The 13376-nt window shown below is 43.5% G+C and overlaps 1 protein-coding gene across 3 annotated transcripts in view; it reads left to right on the top strand.

The window, feature by feature from the left end:
• The window catches only part of zfhx4 (zinc finger homeobox 4), a 308534-nt gene that overhangs the window by 222365 nt on the left and 72793 nt on the right, over positions 1-13376 (top strand). The window contains exon 1 of one of the 3 annotated variants that reach the window (XM_044340032.1): positions 3218-3594. The exons of the other annotated variants lie outside the window; for them this stretch is intronic. The gene's annotated coding sequence lies outside the window, so the exon portion shown is untranslated. Of the gene's footprint in view, positions 1-3217; positions 3595-13376 lie in introns of those variants that run through there. 3 annotated transcript variants of the gene reach the window in all.

Here is a 13376-nt window from a genome sequence, read left to right as displayed (position 1 = left end):
CAGAAGTAATTCTGTCTGTTTGATTTATTTGCAATTAATTGATTTGCAACTCTGCACCTTAATTTAACTCAGGTGACAACTTGCGAGTGACTTCACATTTAGAGCGTCTCTCTGTCACATTTTGTCTTTATCGTGGTTAAAATACAGTTTGAATTATTGCATATATTTTTAAAGAGGGATTTTTAAGTGCATTTTAATAATTGTGCAAATAGTTGCTAAACCTCGTATTTGTGTCATGATTTGAAAGAGTTACACTTAACTTGTTATTGTCTGTTATGTGGGCCTTTATAACGCTTGTTTGTGCGTGTGTTTGCTGGGCGAGAGTTGGCCAGTGGGTCACTGTGGCAGGCTGCGGGTCAGAGCTGTGGGCTTTTGCGTGTTTTTGTGTGTGTCCTGGTGAGGCTGAGGGGTCAGCCATGCAACCCCATGAGGGCGCCGACGCATAGGACAAACAAGGTGGAAGTCTGTGTGCACATCCAGAAAACACTGACCAGGTGACCGTTTGGATTAAACATCAGGATGCAGAAATGAGAAAAGAAAAACATTATTTTAAAAAAAAATTCTCTACAAATAAAAAATCAAGCGAAACATCAATCCAGGTTTTCAATTTGTCAGCAGAGAATATATTGATGGACCAACAATGGTCTCATCCCATGGCATCTTCCAGTGTCTCAAGCTTATATCTTCGGAGATTCAAAGTTATTGATCTACGATAAGATCACCACGAGAGTTCAGTCTAACCTTTCGTTTGTCAATAGAAGCATTAGAAAATAAAACAAACACAATACCTTTAGTGTTTTATAATTACACCACAATTGAAAGAGTTTAATTTCAGTCATCCTGGTCTATGTTTCTGGTGATGCCACGAAGAAATTTCTTAGTAATTTATTTGCTCTAGTACACAGAAATACACGCACACTCGCGCGCACACACCGACACACACACATAAGCACGCACACACACAGAGACACCGGAGCGAGAGTTTACAGATAAAAATCTATAATTAATTGAGGATGCTGCTGATATGGAAATGGGCCGAAATATTAGTTAACGCCGTCTATTGTAAAGCGGTCCTCCGGAGAAAGAGCATCGTCTGCAGGGAGAGAGGGAGGGTGGAGACCGGGGGGATTTACAAAACGCAGGAGGTTAAGATAAGCGGTAGCCTATATCAGTCCCCTAAATCCGCTTTGTACTTTCTCCTTTTCTTATTGAAAACAAATAAAATGACAAACGCAACTTCGCTGAAAATGTCAACAACGCGCACAAATTTAATCACTAGAAAGTGTAAAAGAAATACATCCTTTCACGGAAATAGAGATGCTCGTTTAAAAAAAAGAGGAAAAAAAATCACGGTGTTTTATGGCTACAATAGTCCTCCGTTTAGATGTATGAAGTCTTAAATGAGGAATAGGTCCACTCCTTTGGGAAGCTCGACGCACGGCCGCGGTGGACTTTTTGCGCATCCTGCAGCAGCGGGTAGACTCGACTCTCCAAGCCGTCTGTGAGCGACGCCTCCCAAGGCTGACAGGCTAGAAAACCCCCCTGGAGGACAGGGGGGCAGCTGCAGCAGTAGCGGCAGCAGCAGGAGCCTTGGATCCGGGTGAAAAGTGACGCCTCTGTTCCTCACCTCGACCCACCCACCCCCTTTGTCAGAGACCTCTCTAAACCCAGAATAAACAGCCTCGGGTCGGGTCGGGCTCGGATCTCTTGGCTTCTTAAGGATCCAGTTGGTATGGGTGCAGTCCAGTCAATGTGGCTGCAAAGTAGACCTAGTAGTTCACTTGCCAGCAGCAGCCTTATCATCACATCCCAAGCCCCGGCTCATGCAGTTCAATTCACCCCCAGCTTCGATTTTTTCCATGAAGGCGAACAAGATCTCTTGATTTTCTCCCCGATTGAGACTGTGTAAAGTCTTCCTCTTGCCCAAAAGCCACTATTAAGAAACCGGGGGAAAAACACACAGTAAACGGTTTGCATTGAAAGGATATAGGGCCAACAGACCGATGCACTTTGTAAGGACACTAAATGTAAACGCCAGTGAATGGAGCTTTGAATAGAGAGGGGGATGTGTGACCCTGTATTGGATTTTGCAGTTTGGCTCTATTGAACCCACACGGGGCCTCAGCGGTCCCGAAAGGGCAGTGATGACTTTCCAACATGTGCTGGATTACTGTGATGCATTGTGGCTTTGATTTTTAAGCTTGGATGTTTATAAGTACCATATATGCAACAGCTCAGATACAATCTCCTCACTTCCAGGAAAAAAAACAGTATATTATTATAGGCTACGATATAAAAAAGACAAAACTGCACATCCATGTGAAGCGTAAATTACTCACATGTGTGTGAATGCGTTTTGTGCCTTTGTACTGAAATTATGTTACATATAAAATCTGTTCAATGTGCAGGCCCGTCTTTATGCGCGACACAAGGCGGTTTTGTTGGTTCGACTCTCTCTCTCTCTCAGGTGTTTTTTTTCCCTCTTCTTTTGCTTCCTCGTGCACATTATTGATAAAAAAAAAGCGTTATTCACAAAGATCAAATCTTTCATTCATTTTCATAAATTGTTCCAAAGCTTGTAGAAACTCACACAAGTATTTTTTTTATATATTCTAACATTTCTTGGAATCCGCACAGACTCTTTCATTCTGCGCATCTTAGAATTAGTAATTCACCTGTAGTGTCATAATCAATAAAATCAAACTGTAAAAATACACAAATAAGCATCAGAGGAAAAACAAAATAGTCATTTTATATTTGTTAAATCAGATGTGTTGCAGCACTCTCCGCTTCAGTACAGAAATATTCATTTGCAAAACTTGTTTTCATAGACAAAAATGACTTCTAAGTACTTCTAAGTACTTCTTAGTCCAGCCTGTTTGGTGTGCAGGAAGCGGTTGTCCATTGTTCTACATGTGATTTGGCCCTTAGAGAGAAACCATACAAAAGGATTTTTCTGCGCGCATAGACCTATGCGGCCGCCAGGGCTCCGTGTGCGCGTCATTTGCAATGTGGAGACTGTTGATCAACTCACTAATTACACTTCTCTCCTCTCTCCCTCCCTCTCCGTCTCTCTTTTGCTCCCTCCCTCTCTCTCTCTCTCTCTCTCCCTCTCTCTCTCTCCCTCTCTCTCTCTCTCTCTCTCTCTCTCTCATTCGCTCTCTCTCTCTCTCTGTCTCTCTACCCATTCCCAGAGTGCATATCGGGAAATAGACACACAAAGACATGCGCACTCAACTTAATCAGCCATTTTTTTAAACAGGGCTAAAACGATAATAATTAGCAGAATAAAGACATATCGGATTTTCATTTCCTTTCCTCCGTTTCCCGACCCCCGTCCACAAGAGAAACTGCGAGGCAGCCCGTCGACACGTCGTTTCACCGCCACCGGAACCAAAATAAGGGATAGCTCTCAAAACGCTTGACATTTGTGATTTTACCCCCTTTTCCCAATATAAAGTTGGAGGATTATTGTAATTTTCCCTGTTTTTCCACGTTTTGATTGTCCAATTTCGCAAGCCGCTGGATGTGACTGTTTTATAAACCCAAGAGCAAAGAGAGAAGCGGAGGTGACGGCTTTGGAGGGGGAAGAAAGTAAGTTTTTTTTCCTTTCCACCTCTCCCTTTAACTTTTATTGAGTAGTTTGGGGTGTGTGTGTTAAATTTAGGGGTCGGGTATCGATTATCTATCTAGCTGGTGGATCTTTGACATCGGGGCTGTTTGGATAACAGGTGCTGGGTGTTTTTAGTCCAGAATAAAGGCGGATATCGTGATGTTAGTGCAACTCCGGCGCTTTGGCTACAATAAAACAAGCGACTGACAGGGTCGGAGGCGTTCTTACGCATGTGTCCGTGGTATTACAGGAGGATATCACGTCCAGACCTGCCTTTTTCAAAGTTTATATGAGTGTTATTGAGACCTTGTGGTGGATAGATACACTGAATACTCCACGTTAGGTATAACGAGACGAGACAAGCGTTTCCCCCTTTTGTGGCTTTGTAGTGCGGATATGGTGTTGCCTTTCCAGGAGTCCGATCCCTCGGACATGTCCGCTTTGAGCTTGTTTCTTGTCGAGGGGTCCGACTTGATGTTTTCCTCCCCACTTCCCGACAGATGATTTCAGTCCCCAACCATCAGATATCGCATTTGAACGCATATTTCGGATGCACCGCAGCGCTCAAAGCTAGTTTTTGAACACATCGGGTTTCGTGCACCTTCCAGGCATTCACGGCCGAAGTGACACGATCAGTCTCCCGACACGATCCCTCTTCGTTTGACTAAGTGTATGTGTTTAAAATAGGCGAAATAACACCTTTATAAAAGGATCATTACAGAAGCAAGGTGCATTTTGCTGATCACGGTGTATACATCTTTACCTGCTGCGCTTAAAAAGTAGTCCCACTTTATCGAGGCGTGGGTGGCTACGTCGCCCAGGAGGGAGACCGATCGTTGGGCTACTGATAGCACGGCGAGTCCCTTTAGAGCCAGCCAACTCCCGGGTCCCCTGTTTTTCTTAAACACCGGTGTTTGAAAGATAAGACTGTCTGAAAGACACACACTCTGATGATATTCATTGATATTAACACTTTTTCAAAAAAAAAAAAAAAAAAAAACCGCCTTCCATCCTTTGCCTATAAATTCCATTTCCACCCTCGATTCCCATCCGCGTCCGTGAGTTCATAATTCCTCTCCTCATATAAATTGTCATTCTCTTATTTCCCGGAGATGCGGGTTGTAACACCTTGTTTAAGTCGTCGTTTACTCTTGTTTTGTATTAATTTAGAGGAGGCAGAGCGCAGAGGTAGGCACTCTCAGGTATTTTTGCGCCCTCATGGCTGTTTTGTTTTTTTTTTTTTTTTTGAGGTAGGTAGATAGACTTGGCTCGGATTGGGACGCGACAGTGACAGGGGGGACATCGATCGCACGGGAGGAAAAAAAAAAACAAAACATCAGGGCCAAGGGGCCAGTCACTCTCCAACCCGGGTATGTAACGGAGTGTGTGTGCGTGGAGAGCCTGTAGCCTGTACGCTCCAAATGAACGGTGCGCCAGTAGAGTAAAGGCGAGCTTTTTACAGGACTGTCTCTATTTATACCCGGCTTTTCTGGCTTTTTAATATGGATTTCAGCACGTATTTATCTCCGAAAATGGAGGCTTTTTAATATTTTTTTTCCAATTGTATAATACTTTTAAAATTGTTTGGATTATTGAATGCGTACAGGTTTTATACACAGAATGTAAGCCCACTTTTTAAATCAAAATACGGAGTTTCTTTGTTTAATCATTAAAGGCAAATTAGGATCGTTATTAGTGATTTAATAATCAGAATGTATTAATATTATTATTATCATCATTATCATTATAATGATAATAATAATTAGCCAATTATAGGCTGATTTTTACATTTAGAAACAAAATTATAGAAAGACACTCACGTTTTCCATCAGTTAAATAGTAACTTTAATCAGATCAATTTTATAGATTGATAAACTATGAACACTTGTTTTTTTGGGCAGGATGGATCTTCTGTCTAGTGTGACGATTTAATTGCATCTGCATAAAATCCTACATTTCATTACAAAAATACAGCTTAGGCCTAATAGGAAAAAAAAATTCCAAGAAGTGAAATTATAAGACAAGATGATCCCGTCTAATTGCAGTGAATTTCATCAGTTAATGATGGTATTGTCTCACTCTATAGTAATAGAATCTCTATGTTATTTTTCTTGTCTTGCAAATGAGGGAATTTTTGAGGTTTATGTTTGCAAAAGCCCAGGCCCCTTGTTTTTGTTTTTCTTTGCGGGAAGTCTTAGCACTATCAAAGGCTGAGTGTGTATATCTCTGCATGTTAGTTAAGCAGCTTGCAACGTTCATTTTACCCGTAGCAGTGGAGGGGAGGGATAAAAAAAACATATAGTGTGAGAGATGGGCAGACAGCCCTGGGAGGACAATAGCTGTTGGCTTGAAAATGCTTCTTGATTATTAAAAGCTAATGCATTTTCAGCATTGCAGCCTTCATTAAGGGTGCGGATGGTGGTGGGTGGGTGGGTGGGGGGGGGGCGAGAGGGATGAGAGAGGGTACTGGGAGGAGGAGAGGATGGGAGAGAGAGGGAGACAGGGGCTGAGTCTGTCCTATAACTCCTGGGCCCAAGACACATGCAGCTAGAAGATTGGCTCGGGCCTCTCCTAGGGGTCGACAATGTGTCATTTCCACCCGGCTAGATTGCCCTCTGCCTATCTGATATTAATGTGCAAATCAATATTTCAGGGATTAAATTTCCCTTCTTCATTTTTTATGGTTTCTACCTCAATAAGTCTCCCGTCTAATAGAGGAGGCTGGATGATTTAGAAGCCTTTGCTGCAGAAAGAGAGGGAGAGAGAGAGAGAGAGAAAGAAAAAGAGAGGAGCTTTGCAACAAGGCTATCGCTGCATTTTAATGTTCTTCTTCGTGGATCCCCATAGGCCCTTAGTAAGGAGGGCTATATCGCTGCTTTACAGTGTAAAGACACCCAATTTGGCTAAAAAGGCAGAAAGGGAAAATATGAGTCCGGTTGAATACTTAAGACGCTGTGGTAATCCGAGTAGCAGGTATTAAAGGGGAGCCCCCCCCAAAGACACACACACACACACACACACACACACACACAGCAACATCCAAACCTGCATTACCAGCCGTCATGGTTGAGCGAACAGTATGGCTTACTACAAGGCGGACTGCTATAACAATATATTTTTTTCTTCTTCTCTTTCTCCTCCACTACTTTGCCTTTTTTGCATACAAGGCCATCAACATCCATTGGAGAGATTTACTCTCCTGCGTAATAACATCTGGCGTATGTGTGTGATAGAAATGAATCACTCTGACACAATGACCTGTGTATGATTATTGGGGGAAAGGAGGAGCGTATTACCATAGTCATAATGCTGCATCTCATTGAGAGTCAACTAAATGAGCTTGGACCCTTTGACTCCCCATAGACATTCATTAAGGGACGGTGCACACTGAGGCGTCTGTCTGCCAATAGGTGTGTGTCTGTGCGTGTGTGTTTATTTAATCCTCCTTCCTGTACCATCTGGTGCGTGTGTGCATGCGTGTGTACGTGCGTGACCAGCAGCAGCAGCAGCACAGTGTGAATTTCCTCCCACACTCAGCCCCCAATTTTTCCCCCCTCATTCAGCCTTTGCAGCAGAGGAGAGTAGACTATTTTAACATACCCTTGATAGGGAGAGTGTCAGCGAGTGAAAACAAGAAAAGAGAGGGAGAAAGAGACAGAGGAAGAGGCACAAAAGAGCTCTAATTGTAGCACGACCGCTTGGCTTCCTCCCTGATTCACGGCCATTACGATGTGAAAAGCACAACCGCCTGTCCTCCATTATCAAAACGGCAGGCCTACACACACTCTCACATCCATCCACTGGGGGGAATCATGTAGATTTTTCGTCTCTTATCTATGGCTCACATAACTGCTATCATTTCTGGTCATCAGCCTCGAGTAGCCTCAATATCGAACGTATCCAGCATTTTCCTCACATGAATGAGGGGTGGCTGAATTTACAAAGTAAAAATACATTCTTTATATTTTAAAGGTTTCCGTGCTGGAGCATCTAAAGACATATATTTAGCTTCAGTCGTCTCCTACTCTGGCGGGCCCAAGTTATCATTTTCAGGCTCTCTCTTTCACACTTCTCCTTAAGGTTTTTCATGGATGGAGTTTTATGCAACATGTATTATGCAACTGATTGAAGCATGTTGTTTTTGATGCAAAAAGCTATCTAACAACTGAATATTTTAGGGATATCGAGGTGTGACAGTCTCTTGGTTTTGTAGTGTGTGTGTGTGTGTGTGTGTGTGAAGGGTGAAGGTCTGCAGTAGTAGTGTTAGGGAGGCCTGTAGGGGAGAAGCTAAGAAGTCTGCAGCAGCTCAGCATTCTGTCTCAAAGAGGGGGGGCTTCCTGTGTCAGCCCTGGGGCACCACCGCTAACACACACACACACACACACGCACACACACACTTTCTCTCTATCACACACACTGTGCGAAAGGCGGAGGAGGGTTAAAGACTTGGAACGAGATCAAGCCACTCCGTAGCTCCCGGGGAGGGTGCTTGTGAATATGCGAGTTTTAGTGTAATTAGCACTTAATTATATTAACATATGCAAATTGTCAGGCGGAGAGCTTGTACCGCCGGTGGGTATCGGCCAGGATACAAGTGACTCCATTGTACCACCACGGCAGAAAAAAGAATAATGGGTGTGTGTAAGGCAACCAGCCAGCAGCCAGCCAGCCCCCCGTGCTAACACATAACCAGCTAGCTCATTTAAATCTTTGGCTGGCCGCTTTGCCAAATTTCATTAGTCGCCATGACGACGTGGCTAATTTTGCTGACTAATGTCCCCTGATCTGTTGTCAGTCAGGATGGGTGTGCATCCTCCTAACACCCCTGCCCCCCCCCCCCCCCCCTCCCCAAAACATGAGAGGGTTAGAGTAAGAGAGGCCCGACTGTCCAGATTAAACCAGCTCACAATGACTCCTATTTACACACGTTCCGCTTGTACGAGCATTTGCATATTCAAAAATACTCTGCCATCTTTCCTTGTCTGCTGTGTGTTTGCATGTGCACTCGTGCATTGGCAAGGTTGTGCGCATGTGGCGGCATTGTGTCGGAGGGGACTACAACAGTTCAGTTGTGCGTCGTGTGTGTGTGTGTCAGTCTGCGTGTGTCACATGTATAACACACTGCCGTCTGTGAAGTGAGACCGCGACTGTGAGACTGTGTAGTAACATAGCTGAATTTGTTTTTGATTATTGTACAAGACGGAGATTCTGGTAAAGAAAAGATTGAGCCTAAATAACAGGGACAAGGAGTTCTGCCTTTGAAACTTTCAGCCCGTCTTTTCATTCCATCCAAATATCTAATTACAACACATCTTTATAGCTACCCCCAACCGAGCAGCAGGACTTTTCTTTTTTTAGAGGGGAGGGTGGACAAACATTTAATGTTCTGTGCTTCCCGCTAGCCAAAGGTGGATAGAGATTGGGCCTAGTTGGTGCTACTAGTACTTGCATGCTAATCCTGTTTTTTGACAGGAACGTAAACTGATATAATTGCTTTTCAGAGGCAGGAACGGCGGTTTATACAAGTGTGAAAGCACGGGAAAGGGGATTAGCATTATTTTGCATAATGCTGGGCAGGCGCTGAATGGGGCATTGAACGCTTGACTGGGTGACAGAGATGAAAGAGAGATGAAATGCTCTACCCCTCTTCTCTCTCTCCCTCCCTCTCTCCCCTCCAGTCCCTCTGTCTCTGGCCGCTGTTGCCGGTAGAGGACTGTGTTTGCTGGAGAGGACCCCGGAAACACCAGGTTGGTGTTTTTGGCTGTTTGTTCGGATGCCAGCAGATGGAAGCTGTCATGTGAGGCAATATGTATGATAATAGAGTAACTGTGGAGACTGGTAAACTCCAGGCTTCCTAAGCCTCCATGTATATACTAAACTGCATCCCTAAAGCACTGGAGTGTGCAATTATGTAGTGGATGGATGTGGCTCAGGTAGCATTTACATGGAAGGAAGGGAGCGGCTTTTATGGATCAAATCAAACTACACTGTTCTTACATTTTCCTTTATTGAGATGTTTGCTGAGGATTTGGTCGGATATCGTGTGGGTAGAGGGAACTATGGAATTGCGAGGCAGGTGTGTTTTATGTGAATGCCATGTGCGTCTGTGTGTGTGTATGTGAGCACTGGCGGCAGGAGGGGGAGGACACAAGGGTGGTGACGCAGCTTAAAATTGCCACCGTGACTTCCATATGACCCGACTCGACTTTGTGAGTAATTTATGATCAACCGTCATCATTGCTATTGCATCTGGCGTATGGAAATGATCCCGGGTCGAGGGAGGGGTGTGAGGTAGGGTGGTGGAGAACATGAACGCCACAAAGGCCGGTGTGGCCTGTTTTTGTTGTCTCTCATTGGACAGGATCCTCTTTCTTTGACCTTTTGCACGCCTTCCCTCGCCTTTCATATGCTAATGCCGGCCAGACCCGAGGAGGAAATGTGCTGGAGCTGAGTGGAGGAGGACAAAGACTCCCTCTCTCTTTCTCTGCCTCCTTTCCACGCTATATCTCCTCTTTTCTTGCCTCTTCCCCTCTCAAGCAACTTGACAGACTTTGGCATGAAAGGAAGTGAGTGCTTAGCGGATGGGAAAGGTGGGGATGGCGTTCTTGCTGTGACCCGCGCCACCTGTGAGGATCAAGTGCGCTGCAGCGATCCTCGGTTATGTGTACGTGGACTGTTATTTTGAGTGGCCCTTGTAGTGTGTATTGCAGATCGGTAATCGTTTGAGCCACGCCGCCGGTAGTGTTATAGCTCAAGCCGAGTCAGTTGAAGAGTGATTTGTTGCTTTTCCAGTGAAGCTAGTCGAGTTGTCATACAGGGTCTATATTTCTCTCTGTCTCTCTTTGCTCTGCTAACTCTATCTTCTCACAACCAGTAAAGTACTGTCTCTGGCGGGGTAAAAGGATACTAATATAGTTACTACAACCTTCCCCTAACATAATACTCCAGTGCACCACTGTTGAGCATGACGTGGTTCCGAGGCTCTTTTGGCTCTGTTATGGGAAGGGGGCATGTTATCTGTAGGAAATGTAATTTTTGTCCTCATTGAAATCGTTCATTATTGAGCGCGGTTATCTAAATGTTTTTGTTGCTGTTGGTCCTGCGCCAGTCAGGATTGCGTTACCCTCTCTCTCTCTCTTTCTCTCACTCTCTCTCATATGTCTCTCTCTCTCTCTCTCATGTCTCTGTGTCTGTCTCTCTCTCTCTCTCTCTCTCTCTCATCTCGCCAGGCCTTCATCAGTCTCTTAAGGGAAAATAGAAAGAGGGGGATTTTTCTCTTCCCTCTGTGCTCCATCCCGTTCTCAGGCTCTCCTGCCTATTTTGCATCAGCCATCTCGTACAGGATATTAGCCATGGAAAAACATGGGTCTGGGTATTTCATTTAGAATAATATGTTTATTCTTTTCATTTCAAAGTGGAAGTGGGGGGATTTCGTAGGGTGGGGAAAGAACAATCGGGGCCGTGTGTTCGAGGACTCTGTCTGTTTGATCTGAGGTCCTGTGGGCCCTGGGGGTGGCTGAGATTCTCAGGTTTAGGTCAAACAAAATGGACTGGTGAAAAAATGAGGCCTCTCTCTTTATCTCATATTATCTCACTGATTTTCGTTCTCTGTGTTTCTCTGTTGGTGTTTCTGTCTCATGTTCGCTGTTGGTTTCTGTCACGTCTTTCATTTGCATCTCTTGATGTTTTTCTTTTTGTTTTTTTGTTTTTTTTTTCCTGTTGACAGGCATGGCATGTCAGGTAGGGAGGAGAGTTAATCACAAACAGTGACTGGGCGATCAGAATGCAACAAGAAACTTTTGCTTTCTTGCTGTACATTTCAGTCATTTTGTTTCTGTCCATCGGTGTAAACTTGAAGCTGCGGTTACCTTTCAGACTATGACATTGCTTGTCCTCTATGCTCCTTGATGCAGTCACTGTGAAGGACACTTGCTCAGCCCTTCAGGTCCATTTGAGTGCCTAGAAGTCCTCATCTTACATTTTCAACAAAGCATTCGGCAGGCTTTTATTTTAGAAAGGTTTGTCTCTGTTGTACTTATCAACAAAATAATGCACAGTACAAAAGGTTATATGCCACATTTTATCGATCGCTCTCAGAAGTACTTTCATAGTTGCAAAAGCTGGCAAACCTAAAAACAAACAAAAAAAAATATGCACAACTACCTCATCCACACTGAAGTTGAAGACAAGCTTTGAGTTAAGAGGGGGGAGAAAAACTTGATGAATGACTAAGTTTCTCCAGGTTTGAGAGAAGATACACCACAATAGCACAAGACGTCTCATGACAAATGATACATTCTCTTCCTCGTTGGCCAAAGACAAAGGCGGGGATTGAAGAGGCAGAGAGCCCAGTCACATGACACAGGCACATTAGACCTTAAGGAAAAAAATGGAGAAGTAAGGCGACGGTGGGTACTGTATATTGGTGGAAATTTAAAAAGATAGAAAAGGTGATAAAGAGAAGCGAAAATTAGAATAAACAATGATACGATTTTTTTTTTCCATCAGGATATCTGCATCAAATCACCTTTACTTTCTCTGCAGTTCATGTGGATTATTTGTACGTGTGTCGCCGTCTGCATGTTACTGCATGTGCATGTGTGGCTCCATATATAACATGATTGGCATGCGGTATCCCTGAAGGCAATGGATATCAAGGCCATTGGCAGGGCTCGTCAGGGAATAAGTGGCTAATTAATTATGCATGACTTGTGGGCTTAAACAAACAGTGTAATGAGAGATGAGACAAATTTACCAAAGAATTTATCCCTAGCTGCATGAAGACCTTCTCAATTATTCTATTATTATTATTCTCATTATTATTATTATTATTATCATTATAAAAACTGACCTAGTTACATGAGAACTTATATACAATTTAAAAAGAAATCATGATTTTCTTTAGTTCCTGAAAATGCGATTTGCGCTGTAGGTGTACTTGCAAGATAGTGTTATAGTAAGGTATGCCTCTGGTGAAAATACAAATATCACTTAAGCAGGTGCCAAAATAATAACCCATACAGCCACACTAAATATGATCATAGTTCTGGCTCATTTTGTAACTACAGGGATATATGAACAGTATTACAAAAATACAAGGATCTTTCCTTTTTCAGTGTAGTGTGTGTGTGTCTCAGTCTGATCTAATACAGGCAAGCAAGCATGTGTCTCCACAACTCCCCTGAGGAGACTCCAGCCAACACTATCCCTCTCAAACCTTGCCTCTCTTTTTTTTTTTTTTTTTTTTATGGCCTGGCACCAGCCGTGGAATAATCTTTAATTATTTGCTTTTAAAAAGAAGGAAAAAAAAATAAGACTCCTTTTTTTCCTGTGACAGTAAAGAAGAAGAGCAGAGCAGGCGTAGGAATGTTCTTGTATATGAAATTGTAGGTATTAACGGGGCCGGTTTTGTCAGCGGTTTCACTGATGTATCAGCTCTCTGCCCCTAGACTAAATAAAGAGGGGAGTTTTGCCGTGTTTCATCCCAGCTTAGATGAGCAGATATAGGAAGGCTTTGGAGGAATTGTTAAAAAAGCAAAGTATGGCTGAAGAATGTACCTCTTCCTTAACACAATACCCAAACAAGTGTCATAACGTGGTGATGGATGGTCCTGCGTTCTCTTTGGCTTGTCAGAGTAACTCTTTTTATATTGTTAAAGTAAAGGCAGAGATTTCCTATGTATAATTAAAAAAAATAAGATATGTAGCGTGTCTGTTTAAATGTGGCTTTGCTTTTGCAGCAAGCGTAATCTGTGCGTGCATG

This window comes from Thunnus albacares, chromosome 21 (assembly GCF_914725855.1).
Source record: "Thunnus albacares chromosome 21, fThuAlb1.1, whole genome shotgun sequence".
In the NCBI taxonomy this organism is placed as follows: domain Eukaryota; kingdom Metazoa; phylum Chordata; class Actinopteri; order Scombriformes; family Scombridae; genus Thunnus; species Thunnus albacares.
This window is presented reverse-complemented; position numbering and strand designations above follow the sequence as displayed.